Genomic DNA, 19,378 nt, shown 5'->3' with positions numbered 1-19,378 from the left:
AGTAAATAATAAAAATGATAGAAATAATAATAGAAATAAAATAATAAATCACGACGTTTCGGGCGCAACACAAGCGTCCGTCATCAGGTGGGACAACCACAGCACAGCAAGAGACAAATGCTGAAGTGGGCGAGAGAGCTGCTTGATTTAGATGTCATTGCTCGAGTGACCTGGGGCGCCAAAGTTACTAAACAACAAACAGTGCAATGATGAGGAAGAGCAATCAAAACAAACAAACAAAGCACCGTGTTGTACGGTGCAACGAACATTCAAACACAAGACAATATCCTACTTTGGTCCATTCCTTATGCACGCAAATATGTTGAACTTCTTTCGCAACGTATACGTAGCCAACCGTGCTCATCGGAGGATGATTCTAGTTTTGTCAGCATCATCCTCTGCTGAAGGTAGCCGTCCTGGGAATCTGTAGGTCCTCCTCGGACATGAGAAAGTCGCGTTTTGTTCAATTGCATAATAATAAGCCACTCGAGGCAATGCATTCACATGCTTTAGTTTTCAATAATGTTGGTGGCTGCACAATTTAAATGTAAGAGACATGTTGAGCAACAATGAGCTTAACGTTCTACAATTTGCCACGGACGTTAGTTTGTGTAGCAACTGTGACCTTTAAAAAGTTATTTTCACCACAATTTTAAATGCTATGAAATGTATTGACATGAAATGTTATTCCGCATATTAACATTTAATAGCATTTCCTTCAATATATTCCCCATTATGAGTGCAAAAATGTGAACTTTCGAGTTTTTTCTACGTTGTACTACAATGCTTAGAGTGACATTTTCAAACAAAAAATCCAATACTTGCTTTTTGTAGGTCACGTAACACGGAGGGTGTGTGAAACGCAATTCCTCGGCCAATGTTACATTGGCACAATTCATGCTAAACAGTGAATACGCCCCTTGTATTCCTGTGATGTAGGGAGCAGTGCTTTTCGCGTGCCCCAAATCATCGCCCAATATCGAGGCACGCACGAATACGACTTCAACATCGCAGCGCAGCTTTTCACGGCTGTGCTCTGCAGCTCTCCGACCTGGATTCGTGTTGTAGCTGCCCGTCATGGGAGCTTCTTCGGGAGCACGGTGCGAAACGTCGGTCATCGTGCTGAACAACAACTGCTGTACAGTCCGAACAACGCGTGGGAGGCTTTGCAAAAATTGCACATTGTGCATCACGATCGCATTAATTCCCTCGTAAGCCTTCAGCCTCTTCTCATCCCCTGCGAGTTCGAACCTTTACTTGGAAATTCATCCGAAGACAAAGCAAATAGAACAACAATCGCCCCAACGAAATATAAAAGCAGGGATAAGCCATCATCTTTGTCAAGGTCTTAGCACTTGCCTTATTTCATCATTGATTTTTTCTCCCCCCGCTTACAAGCGTGGCTTCTCCCTGATGAACGCTGCCTTTTTAGTCGTGACGTTCGCCTCCGTGGCTTCACTTGAGCGTCATTTTAATTGTGGGCGCGAGAGCTCAATAGCTCCCACTGACCCCCATCTCCCAAAGCAACCTTCTCATGGCTCGCCTCCAAAAGCCCACCACCACGCGTTTGGCCCGGGATGGCTTTCTGCTTATCTCCCTTCATTCCAATCGTCCCCCCGGCTGAACCTGGTGACCTTTCTCAATTTGTTCAATTTCGTGACAAGATTCCTCCACCCTCCCCCCCGCCCCGCCACCTCCTTCTCCACGATATGCATTCACAATCTCAGAAAATGGGATAATAAAAAGGCGATCTCCTAAGAAGAAGAAGACAATCCCGTATCGTCGCCCCCCCCCCCTCCATTAGAACCCAGAGATAAGGTCCCAGCTTTCCTCTCGTTCGTTTTCCATCAGTTCGCACGAAACGAGTTTATGAATAGGTATGAGCTGCAACAGCACAAAGGCGCCGAATTGAAGCGCACGTCAGGAGGTGCATTCTCTTAGTTCTTTCGGTAAAGTCACGTAGGTAAAAAATGAAATTAAAATTAATAAAAAATAAAACAATAAAATCACGACGTTTCGGAGGCAAACACAAGTCTCCGTCATCAGGTGGGACGGTCACAGCCAGATTTGCTGCATCAGGAGGTTCATTGCAGCACAGCGGACAACGACGGCGTGACGGGCGTGGAAAAAACGGACGAGGCAACACAGACAGAGAGAGAGAGAAAGCAAACACTTTGCGTTTTGAGCGGCAGCGTATCGTCGCCGAGGTTTATATGAGCAGAACAGAGCGACAGATGGGGATACGAATACAAATGTGAGCCCGAGATTGAAAAGGCAGCAATCAGGTTATCGTATCCAAAAACATCAACAACCCCGAAGAGCCAGGTGAGCCGGCGTGCAGTTTGTAATCGGAGAAATCGCAGTCGGACGCTTCCACCCGCAATTCACGCTCATGTAAAAGTTTCCAAGCAGGAAACAACTTTTATTTTTTTCTCTCGTGCGATGTGTTCACGAATGTGTGGCGTACAATTGGTGTGCTGACATAATTATTGGACGCGGTTGGTTACAATGGAAAAATATCAGAGCATCTTTGTGTTGCCCTTTTTAACTGGCCTTATTTAATAAACTGCATGGAACCTCACTTGCATTATCATCCCTCCAAGGGCACAACGCAACGATGTTCATGCCACAAAATCATGCCTTGCGGCACGAGGGCACCTTGGGGCAGCCGCTGGTTGAATAAATTACAAAATGTGCAATTCCAGTCGGCTTGATTGGATTGATTAACTTGCTTAAGACACTGATTTTGCCGAGCCCACACTTTCAGATGGCATTATGCATCAGTTTGATTAGCACCCTTTTATGAACAAAAATGTAATTCTAATTTTTTTTAAAAATTTCACTTGTAGTAGATTGCGATTCAAATGTGTGATGAGTACACGACTTGAGTTACAACCAGTGCGTACGGCGCACGTGTACGCCCACAAGCATTGCAAACTACAACGTCCTCAAGTCACGTGCACACACGCGCACACACGCACACGCGCCATCGTCAAGTGTCTGTGACGTGTAGCTTGTCAGCGTCCCAATGGTGGTTTCACCCCTTGCCTCGTTGCGTACGGTAGCGGCAAAATGTCCAGGCGCTAAACGCCAATGTCGAGGCTCACGACATCACAAGGTCGCACTCGTTACACACAGCGCGCTCGTGGCAAATGAACCAAAGGCACCTTAGATTTGAAGCTTTCGTGAATGCAAGGATTCATATTCTTAGGTTTTTTTCGGTAAAGTCACGTAGGTAAAAAAAAATTAAATTAATAAAAGTAAAATAAAAAATAAAATAAAAATCACGACGTTACGGAGGCAACACAAGCTTCCGTCGTCAGGTGTAACCATCACAGCACGATTGCTGTTTCTTACTTTTATTAATTTTTATTTTAAATTTTTACCTACGTGACTTTACCGAAAAAACCTAAGAATACAAAGACACCTTACCGATCTCGTCGAGGGAGCATAAACCACGCCGGTCATCTTCTTGGTTCTTTCGGTAAAGTCACGAAATTCATTATGTTTTATTTTCATTATTTTATTATTTCCCTTCTACGTGACTTTACCGAAAGAACCAAGAAGATGAATCCCTGCAGTCACGAAAGCTTTAAATCGAAATTTAATTATTTTATTATGTTTTATTTTTATTATTGTATTATTTCCCTTCTACGTGACTTTACCGAAAGAACCAAGAAAATTAATCCCTGCAGTCACGAAAGCTTTAAATCGAAATTTAATTATTTTATTATGTTTTATTTGTATTATTTTATTATTTCCCTTCTACGTTCTACGTGACTTTACCGAAAGAACCAAGAAAATGAATCCCTGCAGTCACGAAAGCTTTAAATCGAAATTTTATTATTTTATTATGTTTTATTTTTATTATTTTATTATTTCCCTTCTACGTGACTTTACCGAAAGAACCAACAAGATGAATCCCTGCAGTCACGAAAGCTTTAAATCGAAATTCACCCGGTCATCGCAGCAGCAGCAGCAGCGGATTTTGGCTGCTGCCATCGAACAAAAAGCGGTCACCGCATCGCGCGCGCTTTCTGATGCGCATCTGTGGCCGTCTTGAACGCGCTTCCTTCGGATATTAGGAATCCACTGGAGCTATGCACTTTTACATCTATGTTGGAAACTCATGTCTTTAGAACTGCTTTTTGTGTTTAGTTCGTCGTCTCCCGCACCTCCGATTAGCACGGCTGGCAAAGAAAGTTAACACACATACACACACATACGAGAGGCGAGGAGGGGGCTTCAGGGGAGAGTCCGTGTAGTTTGGCTGTTCCTCCTCCGTCGAGGAAGCACAGATCACAGTGGTGTACAATGTGGCTCATAGTTTGGATGGCATGGGCACGGTCGTGCTACTGTGGCTTGTCAGTGCTTTCACTGTGACAGCACGGTGTTCCATTGCAGTGATGGTCGACAAACCCAACTAGAGAGTAGACACTCTAAACAATAAACACACACACACAGACGGTACATGACGATGGCTCTCCCCATGTACGTTTGGGTTGTTCGGCGTGTCTGACGGTTCGCTCCACACACCGGGAGCTTTCTTCAAAAGGGGGAACGTTTCGCGCGGGAAGCACCACGGCACGTGGAGCGAAACGTCGGACGTCGTGCCGATCAACGCGCGAAAACGACCGCGAACGCACGCACATCACAACCGCGACAAGCTACAAAGTAATGCATGGCAATGCGCGGTCAGCTACCCACGTTACGCGTTACGACAAAACCACACCTCGTGTTTCAGAATGTTGACTTTTTTTTACCTGCCATTTATGAATGTTAATGTGACGTAAAGAGCACACTGGATGTATGTGCTCAGAAACACCTGCGTCAGGCAACACACATGTGCTATGCATATGAAACGTACAATTAATATGCTTATCAATCATGATATGAAGCTTTCGTGACTGCGGGAATCCATACTCTTGGTTATTTCGGTAAAGTCACGAAGGTGAAAAGTAAAATAAAACATTATTTTTTTGTTTTATTTTATTTTTATACCTACATGACTTTACCGAAATAACCAAAGAGTAATATGCTTATATTGAACTATACAGTATGTTTGGTAGCTCTGAATTAAATAGATCATGATCCACACGGTGTAATGTGAAGATCAGATACCGTGGCGTTGAAGTTTTGCTCGGTACTGTATTCCATTTGTCAACCCGTCATGCTACTGCGGATTAACGTGAAGTGACAGAAAATAGATACACCTCCTCAGGTAAGCTGGGCACAGATTAACTGGTGTCAGTGACCGTCAGAACTGCGTAAAAAAACTGTGTCGAAATCACAATAATCCAGGACACGAGCGGAGTATAAATCTTCGCTGGTGTCTGTGTGCAGATACCACCTTGTAAGAGGGCACGTGACACTTCGTGTAACATTTCACGGCGTGTTCGACTCGATGATAAGTTTGCTACGCAACGCGACAGCATTTTTAATTTTGACCCGAGGTCAAGTAAAAGCTAACAAGCAAAATAAATACACTTCCTCTACTGGTTTGGAATTAATGTTGCAGCCATCAAGCTGTCACGAACACACCTGATGTGGATGAACTACACCAATTAGCTGCTGCGTAGCACCGATTAATTCTCAGTGACGTTACTGCAAATGCAAGCAGGTATTGCGTTCGACTGGAGGCAGGCCAAGAAGGCAGGAGGAGGGTGACATGAAGACTGTGATAGCAATACATCATAGACATCACACGGAGCATCCCCTGGACACAAACGCATGTAATGTCGTCTCATCAAGGCCAATCTATCTGCAATCACAGTAGCAGCGACTCCCCGGTTAAAATTGTCAGCGAGAAATAACGACACACATTTTACAGGTACACGCGCAGCAAACCTGCCCTGCAATGTCTTAGCTCACACCACTGCCGAAGGAAGGGCTTCCAATAAGAGTTAGCTCTGGACAGCCCCTCGAGAGGATATTTGGCCTACTCTTCCACGTCGGCCAGATAGCTGGAGAAGAGGTGCAAGTGGCTCACAGTTGACCCCACCACAGGGGGCTTGTGCCGGTCGACGAACTCTGAAGTGTAATAAAAAAAAAAATGTGACGTTAACCCACCAACACCCGACACAGCCAATTAGCATGGTTTGTCACTTAAACAAAACGTGCCAATCAGTTGCTACTTCAGCACACCGGTGTGACAAACCTTACAAATTGGCTGTGGTCGGGTGGTGGTGGGTAAACGACACATTCATATTTACGCGATATAACTAACAAAAACCTTTGTTATGGATAACGTTGGTTGAGAAAGCTTACGTGCTCAACTGTCGCCGACCCGTGCACGCTGCTGGGTGGACACAGGCTGGCCGTGCTGACAGTGGCTGGTGGTGGGAAATTTCAAGAAACCTGCCCCTTTGTCTCAACTGCCGCGCCAGGAGATCGATCTAACCCGACCACCTCCGGATTGCGAATGAACCGTCAACTTCGCTGTGGACAGCATCCAACATGTTACGCGGTTTTGTTGTTTGCTGGCAATTGCGACAGAAATAAGCACGGCGATATTTGTCGCTGGCACTCCAGTGATATCATTGCTGGGGCGTTTACGCATCCGACTCGTCCCAGCTCTCAGGACAGGGCGGGTGGCGGCGAGAGGTGGGGGGGGCATCAGCTGAGCGGCGCTCTCGCCACCAACGATTGGACGACTGTTCAACCACAGCGACTCCCCCCACCGCAAAGGCTGAGACCCCCCCCCTCCACCCCTTCCTACGCTTCGGTGAACATCTGTCACTCGGCGGAGCAAAGTTGTTCGCGAGCAATTGCGGAGCTTGGACAAGGCGTGGAGAGAGGTCGCTCGCTCACTCGCTCGCTCGGTGCCTGCGTCTCTCTCAAGCCGAGGCGCGCGACAAACACCACGAGCGCACATCTCGAAGGGGCTCAGCTGGAGATCTCACCGCACCGTTCCTCCTCGAAAGGTACGCGGCGCAGTCGCCGGGGTTTTATTTATTCGCTAAAAACGGGCCGACGGTGGCAGCTGGCAGCCGACTTCGTTGAGATGCATGAGCAGTTGGTAAAATATTTATTCGTATAAATATACGTTATTTGTACTGGCGATTCAGCGTAGTACGCATTGCTTGGTAAGCATACGCAGCCTGTAAAGTGTCAACATTTATGCACGAATACAGCACGCACGGAAGTTGATGTGCACGGAACCAAGAATCCAAAACTCTGTAAGTGATCTAATGACTACGGTCTGTGGCAGAGCATCAGCCAGCTAGTGCTAATTATAGGGCGAGTTTGATATCGCTCGTAAGGCATATGCCGAATGTAGTGATCATATTTCTACGTGTAAAGCACACATGGTATGATCACGTCTGTGTGATGCCATGCGGGGGGGGGGGGCATAACAAGGGACTCGATGAGACGCGCACGGTGCAGATGCCTTTGATATTGCGACGACAAGTAGCGAGGCATTGGAGTGGTTGAGATGAGATGTGATGGAAGGCGATCTGAGCTGCCGAGAGATGTCATCTCCCGTTGAATGCAAATCCTTAATCAGAGAAATGTTTGCGTTCAGTGATATATTTATTAAGGTACAGGGCAGAGGTTGTTTATTCTTGGAAAAGGTTGCCATACCTCCATGGCAGGTTAAAATTAGTAACCACCGAGTGAGGATAATTTTATGAGATTTGCAGCCGCAGATATTTTTCGATGGAAAATCAATAAAATCCATCGGAATGCGGAATTTCCGGCACATGTTTAAAAAGCTACAAATGAACATTTGGACTGCCTAATGCGCTATTTGAGCATGGCGACATTATAAATAAATAAATGAACAGAAGTATTATACATTGCAAAGGCACATTATAAGGTTGCACTCATCACACACAAATTGCTTGCCATTAAAGAACTACAACACCTTGCGCTGATCTTCTCAAGGATCATCAACCACCACGTGAACTCCGGTCATCCTCGCAGCCGCTCGTGGCTGGCCATCGAACAAAGACGGTCACCTCTTCACGCACTTTCAGATGCGCTTCAGCGGCCGTCTGGAACGCTCTTCGTTCCGATATTAGGAAGCTACTAGAGCTATGCACTTTTACATCCAGATTGACAAACTCGTTTCCTTAGAACTGCTTTTTGTGTTTAGTCTCTTGTCCTCCCCCCACACCTCCAATTAGGACGGTTGGCTACGTACGGTGCGAAAGAAGTTCAACGTACATACATGTGAAATAATACCGTGGTGCAAACGGTGAGCACAATGGACTTGCAATCCAGAAGTCACCGGTTCGATTCGATCTCGCGAAGCGGTCGTTCAAACAACGGGGCCACGTTTCTCAAACTCCCCCCACATCTGTCCACCCAGAAGTATAAATGGGTATACCGCAATGAGTCAATCGGCAAATCGCGTATGGTGGAGTAAATTGCGGGTACTTCTACTTCGTCTATGACATCTGGGGAGGCATGGAAGAGTAGGCAAATAATAGCTAGAGGGCTTCCATATAACTGCCGTCTCGTAGGGACCCTCTTTAAAGAAGTGGCGTGCACAAGCAATTGCATGGCTGCGCCTTCATCTTCTTCTTCTTATTGTATTCGACACGTGGAAATGTAAGCTATGTTGTTATTGCAATGTTTATTTATGCATTGCCAGCCATTTTTATCCGACACATGTTGAATGCATCACATTGCATCGGTGACCAGGCACAGCGTTTGCGTGCGTGTGTGTTACTGGCAGGCTGATCATGTCACGAGAGATGGAATATTGGATTTTCAAACCCACTTGGCCCCGGAATGGGTGCACGTGATTTTTTTTAACAGTTGACGCAGCATACACAGCAAATCCTAAAAAAAATACGCGTACACGCGATAGAGCATATTTTTCATTTTTTTGTTCAGCCAGACGCTGTCTTTCCGACAGCCCTGTTCTTCACCTGAGGACGGCTGCTTGCGTTGTGGCCGAAACGTCGTGAGAATTATTTTATTATGTTTTATTTTTATTATTTCATTATTTTCTTTCTACGTGACTTTACCGAAAGAAACAAGAAGATAGATTGTTAATCACAGTTAATTCGTATGCGATGCCTTTACAAGTCATACTATTGTAAGGTGTATTACTTAACAATAATACGCTTCCAGCTTCCAGGCCGCGATAATAATCCGCTGCTCCTTGACCGCGGTTGTCCGGATTGACCACCCGAATGTGAAATTGTGGTTGTTGCCCTCCGCATCCGCTTGCAGAGAAACGCCTTTAAGAGTATTTGGTTGCGCGACAAATGTCCACGCGATGAGCCACTTCGTTGAGCTATCATATGTGGCCAGGTGGCTTTTGAAAAAATGCCAATATAGATCAGTGGTCCTTAACCTGGTAAAATACAATGAAAAAACGTGAAGTCGTTTAGTAGCAGTGCATCAGCCATACGGAAGAAGAAGACATGCCACGTTCATAAGATGCATCCCCCCCAACGTTTTGCTCTCAAATACACGGCAAAATGTGACCATTCGAATCGGGAGAATTTGGCGATTGATACGATCGGAGTAGACGGAGCTTCGTTTGGTGTCAGAGAAGAAACGATTGGTGGTTGTACTCTGGAATTAGAAGATAGTACACGGCACTTGCATCTGTTTGTTTTATGAGTTATCAGCTTATATGGAAGGCGCATTTGCAGCCAAAGAGTTTATACGAGAACGTATGAATATATATACAGACACATAGCTGGCAACCCATACGGTTTACCCGTGTTCTTGTACAGGGAAATTGAGTTTTCAGGTCCATACGGCGCACAGCCGTTTCAATACGTGCAACAACATTGCTTAGTCTACACTATGAGACATCTCCTTTACCAGTGGCAAAATATAGTAATAGGTGTTTACCCTTTCAACTGGTACAAAAACTGACACCTTTATACAAGGCATCATGTTTGCAATAACCACAACACAAGCAGTCAAAATGCAAACAAAAAGAAACAACTCTGATGATGATAATGATATGCACTGTCCTTGAAGTTGATTGGTCCACACCCGAGACAGCTTTTCTTAGAGCCTAATCTCCATTGTTGTTGGACCAGATGACGCCAAAAGGCGTACAACTCAAAAACAGCGCACTATCAGAGTACTGAGAGCTCGGGGTAAGCATTTACACTATGAGACCTCCTTTACCAGTGGCAAAATATAGTAATAGATTTTACCCTTTTAACTGGTATAAAGACTGACACCTTTATACTTTACTATTGTTTAGTCTGTTTGTGTTTCTCCCTTGTGATGGGACTTTGTAGGATGAACGTTGCGATTTATAAGGGCACGGGGTGACCAATAAGGTCTGAATTAGTCTGCAATAAGGTACGCACTGATACAGGGTTGACAGGTATGCAGGCACACCTTATAAAACATTCGCGTTTAGCAAAACGAATGCCGGTGCGATCATTCCAATTGAAGTCCGTGGAATTTTATTCAGACATTCAATGAAATGTCTGAGTTTGTAGTGCTCTGCGTAAAACTCCTGTGACTCAGTTTTGTGTGTGTGTGCGCACGTCGCTTTAGATAAAGTTTCAACTTTCCTCCTGGGCTGTGATTAATATGATAATGTAAGTTGCTTTTGATCAAACATCACACTGAATGTCAATAAAGACAGGCAAACCTGTGAACTCCAAGCGCGTCCCAAAGGGAATCTTGACTTAATACTTTTTTGCAGCGAAGCTTTGCGAAATGCTTAATCACTGCGACTGCTGCTGCTGCCTGGTTCATAGCGGTGTTGGTCTCTGGCATACCTTTTTGAGAAATATAACCGTGAAGCATTCATGGACAACGAAAAACCAACGAAACGTCTCCATGGAAAAGGACACATGGCCCATGCCTATCTCCACTTTCAATGGACATAATTGATTTCGGTGACATTGGCTGAGCTCCCGTCAGTGACATCCGCACGTGTTCGCCACTCCAAACCCCAGGGACAGGGTGTCTGGGAAGATCAGACGCGCGTGAGCGCCACGCTTCAACCGTCGCTGGTCAAGGTAGAGGTGCAGCCCTGCAAGTGCTCGCTCGCTCCACCGCTGGCCTCCGCTATAGACGGAGCTCCCGAGAGCCCGTCCAGTGAACGTATTTGGTGTACTCGTGCACGCTGGGCCGAAATTTTGGAAGAGGCCGGAGTGCCCACATTTTTCCACAACCACACGCGGCCTGCCAATCAGCTGCTGCGGTGTTCCCATCTATAACGCGGGGTGGTTGGTCTGGTACGCTGCGGTACAAATCTTGTCAGATCTCGGAGGCTAAGCAGGTTTTGAGCCTGGGTAGTGCTGGGGTGGGTGCCCCCCCCGCCCCAGCAACACCGGAATGTCAAAGTCTGAACAGGACTGTGCACGTGATGGGCAGTTAGGTGGCAGTGGAGCAACATCCATTGTTGTAATGTACTCCCGTGCTCCTGTGTCTATGCTTCCCACCTTCAGCTCGCACTATCCAGCTTGGTGAAGTATGGTAAGAAAAAATGAGAATCCCATGACCCCGCAAGGCATGAGAAGACGTTCATCCAGTGATGGATCCACAAAGGTTTGGTACATGTACAATGGGCGCCTTAAGTATACTGTTTGTATATATGTGTTTACTGTATTGGCCAGATAATATTTACAAAGAGGTGGGAGCCCACTTACCAGCAATTCTAGTTTCAAGGGAAGGCTAAAAGAAGTATAAATTTATTAAACGTCAGGCCCACAAAAACACTTCAAATTACATCGCCGTGCGAAACTGACAAACTCTGCAAATTATCTCGAACACTTTCAATTGTAAGCGGAGAAATAAACCGCAGTATTAACCACACGGGTGATTGGTACGTGGCTCATGAGGATATCCCCCACATCTTAGTATAGTTCATTCTCCTAAAACGCCGCGTGTATTCATAACGCGAATTGGATATAGCGCGATTGAGCAAACGGAACTCTTTGTTGCGCGAGTATGGCTGCCTCGGTGCAGCATCACACGAGGCGGGATACTTCTGGATGCTTCCAGATGCTACCCACGCACCTCGATCTTTGTTCAGCCTGCGTACGCATCTCACGTGTCGTCGCGAACTGTGCTTTACCCGATATTATATGTTGTTTATTATAACGCGATATTTCCATAACGCTGTGATCTTCACGAACGCAGCTACCGCGTTATAGAAGAACAGACTGTGCTTCCACGCTCCTTCAAGTGGAGGCAGGCACATGTCCAGTTCCGTAATTATTCCACAGCCACTGAAGCAGAGTTGGACAATTTGAGCTGGATTCATGTTTATACTCCATCTCTCGCCTAAAGCCCACCCAGACACGGCGTCAATGTGGAGAACATCGGTCGGTCACAGTGCAGCACAGCACGCGAATGTCAGAGGCGCGGCGAAAAATTAAGAGCTAACAAACCGACACAAATGGCCCCTCCGCAAAAACCAATTCCTCCACGGGACAAAAGGCTCATTGTGAGGTCATCATTTTCTCTGAGCAGCTGCTACTGTAAAGTCATTTCGACGAGCGCCTGCTCCACGCGGTAAAGGTGCAGCCCTGCAATTGCTCGCGCGCGCCGCTGCAAGCGGAAGAGCCTCCACTCGACGTTGTTGGGCCTATTCGATGCTGGCCAGACGTCCTGGTCGAGGTGGCAGTCCCCACACTTTACCCCACCACACGCGGCCTGTCTGTGGTGCACACATTTATGCGTTAAAGAAAGCTGCAGTATTTGTTTTCAACATCCGCGCAGGGAGATCGAATTGAACTGGAAAATTCCGGATTGCAAGTTCAGGGTGCTAACCATTAACCCCGCGGAGCATAATTCCAATTCCGTGTGGGATTGTCTGATCGTCAAACATTTAATGTAAAATCACAGGGTCACAAGCTGTAGTCGGCCGGTCTCTGCTGGTCTGCAAGGCTATGGGAAGCGGCCTGTGGAATTATTGCATAAACTATTTTTGGGAGAAAAAAACCCCCGTATTTTGTACTTACATGGTGGTCCATGAATATTGACAGTGATCTGCAGGTCAAGCGAAGTTGGGAACCGTTGAAAAACATAATTTTCGCCATACGTAAATCAGTGGTGATGTTTACATTGGCCAAATGAACCATCGCAATTGGCAACAGCCACCGATCGGCAGGGGGTTATCTTGAATACAGTTATTTTCAAATAAGTTCACTGGTGCCATGTGATGAACTTCTTTCCACAATCCTGTACATGAACACGCCTTCAGAAGAGCCGTTTGAAACAAAGCTACACGCTGTACAGTGAGTGCCCAATGAGTATACGGCAGTTGACACGGTTGCTAAGTCACTGTCACCAAATGATCCCGAGTGCACCCAATTTTGTCAGGTCTCAGAACGCAAAGCCCCTTGAACGTGAGACTGCCAGGGAATACCAGGCGTTACACGCTTGGGCTGCGAGGTGGCCCAGGATGTTTCGGTACAGCGGTGGATTCTTGAATCTCACCACGCGGAGGGGTCTGAGTGTTAACCCATCGTGTGTGTGTGTGGATTTGATGCGGGGGTCCTCCAGTTTCCTCGCGAATGCTCATCAATGGAATTGGGCCAAACGTCCAAAAGTAGAAGTTTCCTAGAAAAAGAAAGTCTAAATTACTGAGTGAGACTTTCCTCGATAAATATATGGCATTATTGCCGTTTTCTTGAAATGCCGTAAACAGGTAAATTGTGTCCTGCATATAATAGGGTTTGGTGGGGAGTCCATAATAGAGGTGTTTTGGGGTTAGATCACGTAAATATATAAATGTGTCGTTAAAACCCGCCACCACCCGCCACAGCCAACTAGTAAGGGTTGTCACGTAAACAGAACGTGGCCAATTCGTCACTAGTACAGCACTAACCGGTGTGTTGGAGAGTCAAGCCAAAACATTTACTATCTGTTAGACTTCTCTACAAATCTGGCTGTCGCCTGATGAAGCTAGTTGTAATTACTGGCGAAACGTTGTACTCAGATTGTAAATGTTGTGGCTTGGCTTTCCAACACACCGGTTAGTGCTGTTCTAGTGACGAATTGCCACGTTCTGTTTACGTGACAACCCTTACTAGTTGGCTGTGTCGGGTGGTGGCGGGTTTAACGACACATTTATATATTTACGCGATCTAACCCCCAAAAAAACACTCTACTATAGATGACATTGGTCGCAAAAGCCTACGTGTTAAATTGGCGGGGAGTGTTAAACATTTTCTAAACATTTGGAAACAACCTCCCCCCCCCCACAACTCCTTTTTTATCCACCCCTCACGTGTTTATTGTAAGAAAATAACTCGCGTGGCCTGTAACGCCTGGCGGCGTATCGTCGGAATATACGCCATAAGTAGGAAATGTGAATAAAGAAACATTTTTTATGGGATGATTGAAAACCGTACTCCTGCCAATGCCCACTAAAGTGAACAGCGTGGAACGCGATACTGTCTTGTCGTTAGTTCAGTCTCCACTGAACAGAGACGCCGCACACAAAACGGTTCCAGTCTAGTCGTGCACCGTACAGGAACTGTTATTATTTATTCAAAAACTTCAGGATTCATTTTCAGGAGGGGCCTGTCAAGTCTTCAGCAGGAGGGGGGGCAGTGATCGCTATGAATGATCCCAATTGAGCAATTTGTGGGTAGCTCATCTTCTTGTTTCTTTCGGTAAAGTCACATAGAATGGAAATAATAAAATAATAAAAAAATAAAACATAATAAAATCATTCTCACGACGTTTCGGCCACAACGCAAGCAGCCGTCCTCAGGTGGAGAACAGGTCTGTCGAGGAGACAGCGTCTTGCCGAAAGACAGTCTTCAGACTCTGTCATCCCGAAAGACCTGTTCTCCAACTGAGGACGGCTGCTTGCGTTGTGGCCGAAACGTCGTGAGAATTATTTTATTATGTTTTATTTTTATTATTTTATTACTTCCATTCCACGTGACTTTACCGAAAGAACCAAGAAGATGAATCCCTGCAGTCACGAAAGCTTTAAATCGAAATTTGTGGGTAGCTGTTCAAATTAAGCTAATTTGGAGCGTTACGCAGGAACAAAGTGGCTTACTCTAGCGAATGACACCGCAGGTTCTTTATTATCCACTGCGGAGCAAACGGCGCGTAGTCTTTTTACGGTGAATACCACAATGCCGCAGTAATAACCAGCACCCCGGCAAGCGGAGATCGCTCCAACGCTTGGACATGTCAACGTCCCACTGCAATGTTGGATTGTGCGTGCCAGAATTGGCTTGGCATCTTGAGTGGTAACAGTGGCATTTTGTTGCCTGTTTTATATAAATATTTATTTTATTGTAAAAAAAAGAATCAACTTCCCAAGCTGTAAGTGGGAACAATACATTCTGGATGTAAATAACGGGCTTTTGTTCACGAAACAGATGCTATGGTACTGGGGCACCCGGTCGCTGAATTCGGCCGGTATTTCTAGGACAGTGTATTAATACACTTGGCTGGACAATGGACAGCTAACCTCAACCCTTCAATATTATATCACGTGGAGTTTCCATGTTAGTGTCAGAATTGTTTTATGAACGTGCCGAAGGCAAAGAGCAGATGGGCACCGGGAACAAGCCTCGACGTACGTGCACCGAGCGGCAAACGGATTTTAAACACTTTGTATTTTAAACACTTTGTATTTTAAAACTTTGTATTTTAAACACTTTGTATTTAAACACTTTGTATTTTAAACACTTTGTATTTTAAACACTGCGTGCATTTTGGTGGTAATTTAGTCGGCGCTTTTTTGTCGTTTATTTCAAGTCTGAGAGGGTAGTTGCTGATGATAAGCCGTGGAATTTTTGGACGAGCGTCATTGCAGGATCGTCCTCTTACTAAACGCCAGTGTGAGGGGGTGCGTCATTTGGCCTTCCCCACTATTATCAACGCAGCAAGCGGTGAACTCGGTACATCTTTGTGTATATACACAGATAGCGAATTCCCATTTCTTGGTCTTCCTCGGTCACTGCCGTCTCGAATAACACAACCAATATATATCTGCGTCAAACACGTCTCCATTCAGAATCCCGTGGCTAATTTCGAGTCATCGCAGTCGGTCGCACACAGTTGGTAGGCAGCTGTCGTAGTCATCGTCACGCTCATCATCATCATCGTCGCCGTCGTTGACGAAAGTAAGTCGATAGACAAACACTTGAGCAATTATTATTTCCACCATACGGCGCTGTACTCGTATGTGTGCTTTTTAATAAACATTGTCACGCTGAAGCATTAAAGGTCATCATTTTCGGCGTAATTACCCGGCGATAGCCCAGTAATGTCACGTAAAGACGGGACGCAGTGCAAAATCTGTTCGTAATTGCACCACTATTACAATGTAATTAACAACCAGTGACAATTTACCTCCTTCCACGAGCTAATGTCTCTTGCTGCATAATTTACCCACGTGGGTTATGTGTGTGTGTGTAATTATACAGCACTATAAATAGCCCTCATTTGCTTTAAGTTTAATCACGACGTACACGTTTACACTGTTAATGCGATTCGCGTTATGAAAACATTATTCATCAACTGCACAGCAACGCATTGATAAGACGTCACACTGGGGTGAGGGTCACATATGGAAAAATAATTGTAATTACCTTGCAATTAACTACAATAATAAACAATTATTTTAATGTGTTAGGGATTGTACCAGAGCGATGCTGTGTTTGCCATCTTCATTCACAGTAACTCTTTCAACTACTTCCTCGTAAACAATACCTTAATATTTAGCTCTGCGGGGAATATTGGCATCGTTTTTATGCTAAATTAATGCATCCGTAAAATGAATAACATTACCCGCACTCGAACTGGTTGTGCTAAAAAAAACGTTTAAGCAACAGCGTGATTGAGGTCAGCAGTTAAGCAATCAAAATGTTGTTGCGAATAATGATTTGAGACATCTGCGTTTAATGAAGTGCATCTGCTTATGAATGTTCCTTTGCATGCCAAATTAACACTTTCACACCGGCAGAACACATTCTTTAATGCATTTGTTAAAACAAATTGAAAGTCAATTTGTATATTTAGTTGATACGTGAGTTTTTACACATGATACATTTAAATGTGGAATCCATCTACTGTATATATATGGTAGCCACCTTTCATGATTTCCTAAACATCATCCTCTAGTTGAGGTCATCTCCTGGGAAGTCCCTAAGTCTTCCTGGGACATTAAAAGTCCCACTACGTTGTCATTTGCATAACAATGCATCAGGTCAAGCCTCTCTCCTGCTATTGTGAGATATTGCTCTTTCCGCGATATGACAATGTTATTTTTACCACAACCCTTTACACAGACCAGCCCTTGCCTGAAATACAAACGCGATTTTTTTCTACAATGAGCATTGACTTGCCGCTCGTCTCCCGTCCGGAGTCCTAAACCAGTGGCGGAAAAACAAAATGCAGTTCTCCCTGCTTCTGATACTGCGAGATATTTCTTGTTCCACTGACGTGTGCCAGCTTTTGTACCTCTGAGATGCTAACCTTCTGAGATACATACGAAACATTTCCAACGGACAGGTTGTTGGGATTTTTGCACACAGCGTTGGTGTACGGTGTTTTTGTCTGCAATATTTTGCTGTCTTTTCTTGGATTTTCTGTTTGCACTTAGTCACATATACACTTTAAGATGTTTTCTTGTTCTTGTTTTTGTTTTTTTGTTTGTTGCGGTTGCACCCGATTCAAGAGCCGAATGGCTCACAGGGCTATACCTAATAAATGAACTTGAACTTGAACGACCCAGGGGTTATTAGAATCGAGCCGGCTCGACTGAGATCCTGGGTTTTGAACGTTGGCAGCCCACTCATGAATAAGTTGGGTTCTCGAGTGCAGTGAGGTGATGGGCTCTGCCTGGCCACCAATGACTTCACGAAAAATAACCCATTGCTAGTATTTTAATTACAATTGAATTTTGGGTTTTTATTCAATCCGGCGATTTCAAATTCTAAATTTGACTGCCCTGTGATGCACATTTCTCTGTAGCAGGGAATGTGAAAAGATTTGCATGCAACGTGTGTAAATAAAAAAAAAACGGTAATTCGAAGGGATCTCTGATGTGGTTCTCTCATAGCTCCTTCCACGGGCCGTTTTGTAACCCATGTGATGAGTCACTGCTATGTGCGAGTTCCAAACTTGGCACTCCGTCTCGTGGCATAATACCCGCAGCACGACGAGAATACAATTGGGGGAACAAAAGCACACTGCATTCATACAGTATGTCTGGAGGTGAAAGCTCATGCCTCATTACGATGTGACCATGCCTTAGAGGACCTGCTCTTAACACAACATCTCCAGGCGTTTGTCCTCATGTTGAGTACATCCGGATTCTATCTAGTGGCCAGGGTGGGTTGGTATACATTTTCAATTCAGCACGCAAGACAATGTATTTAGCCAGAAGCACTCATCGTGATAAACATGTCATCGGCGTGCGATATTAAAACTCTATCAGTCCGTACAATGTTTATTACCCGTTTGGACAAATAATTAAAATACAACTCTCAAAATGCAAGACATGAAACTATAACTAAATTATTTAGGAATGAAATTTAATTCTTAATGGCTCAAGCAAGTAATCATCAGCATTATTGGCCCAAGAAAGCTACAATGTCATGTACCGTACATGCACCATGAATGTGATCATTGAGATGATGCCTTATTGTAAAATATAATGACATTTTTAATATTAAATTGTGTATTCTCGTGTTTTATCAAGTGTGAATATAATATTGATTCAATGACTGAAAATAAATCTTATGCTCATGATACGTGCATCGAATCATGTACGTAGACATCAAACACTGTATATTTTTCAAGTTCTAAATAATTTTAAGTGTATTTGATTAAGCAGGTGAAAACTCATACATGTTGAATGTTATGTTTTCACACAACCAATGCGGACACTTTAGGTGCTTCATTCACCACAAATGTTAAATGTTAACGTATTATTTGCACATGGTGTAATGCGGGCGTAAGCGACCTTCCGGAGGTGACGTCACGGGGGGTGGAGTCATGTGACGTGGGGGTAAGGTTCGGGGCTTTAAGCGGGTAAACCGGAAGGGGAAGGTAGTCGGGGTGTGAGCGGAAAAGAGTGAGGCCACGCGGGCAAGTGTGGAGAGGGGGGGGCGCCGACGGCGATCGGGAGCCAACCCCGAAGATAAAAGGAAGCTGCGGAGTGGTGTGCAGCTGGGGAGGAGACAGCCAGGAGGGCTGCGTGTTAGAGGCAGCGGTGTGGCTGCCAGGAGGAGCTGCGGAGAGAGAGAGAGAGGGGGCTGCTTGTTAGAGGCAGCGGTGTGGCTGCCAGGAGGAGCTGCGGAGAGAGAGAGAGAGCAAGAAGCTGTGAGAGCTGCGGAGGGAGAAGAGCAGCAGAGAGTACAGCCAAGGGGGGCTGTGTGAGAGAACAGCAGCGGAGCTGCTGTTGTGGATCGGGCCGACATTGGAGTCAGCACCGTGGAGAAGCTACAGAGTAAAG

General features: G+C 45.2%; 1 protein-coding gene across 4 annotated transcripts in view; it reads left to right on the top strand.

Annotated features, from left to right (window-relative positions):
• The first annotated feature begins 6,726 nt into the window (after positions 1 to 6,726).
• The window catches only part of OSBPL5 (oxysterol binding protein like 5), a 125,183-nt gene continuing 112,531 nt past the window's right edge, over positions 6,727 to 19,378 (top strand). For all 4 annotated transcript variants that reach the window (XR_013637432.1, XM_078863638.1, XM_078863637.1 and 1 more), the window contains exon 1: positions 6,727 to 6,923. The gene's annotated coding sequence lies outside the window, so the exon portion shown is untranslated. The remainder of the gene's footprint in view (positions 6,924 to 19,378) is intronic.

This window comes from Lampetra fluviatilis, chromosome 16 (assembly GCF_964198595.1).
Source record: "Lampetra fluviatilis chromosome 16, kcLamFluv1.1, whole genome shotgun sequence".
Lineage (NCBI taxonomy): Eukaryota > Metazoa > Chordata > Hyperoartia > Petromyzontiformes > Petromyzontidae > Lampetra > Lampetra fluviatilis.
Note: the sequence above shows the minus strand (reverse complement) of the source record. Positions and strands in the feature narration are given on the sequence as shown.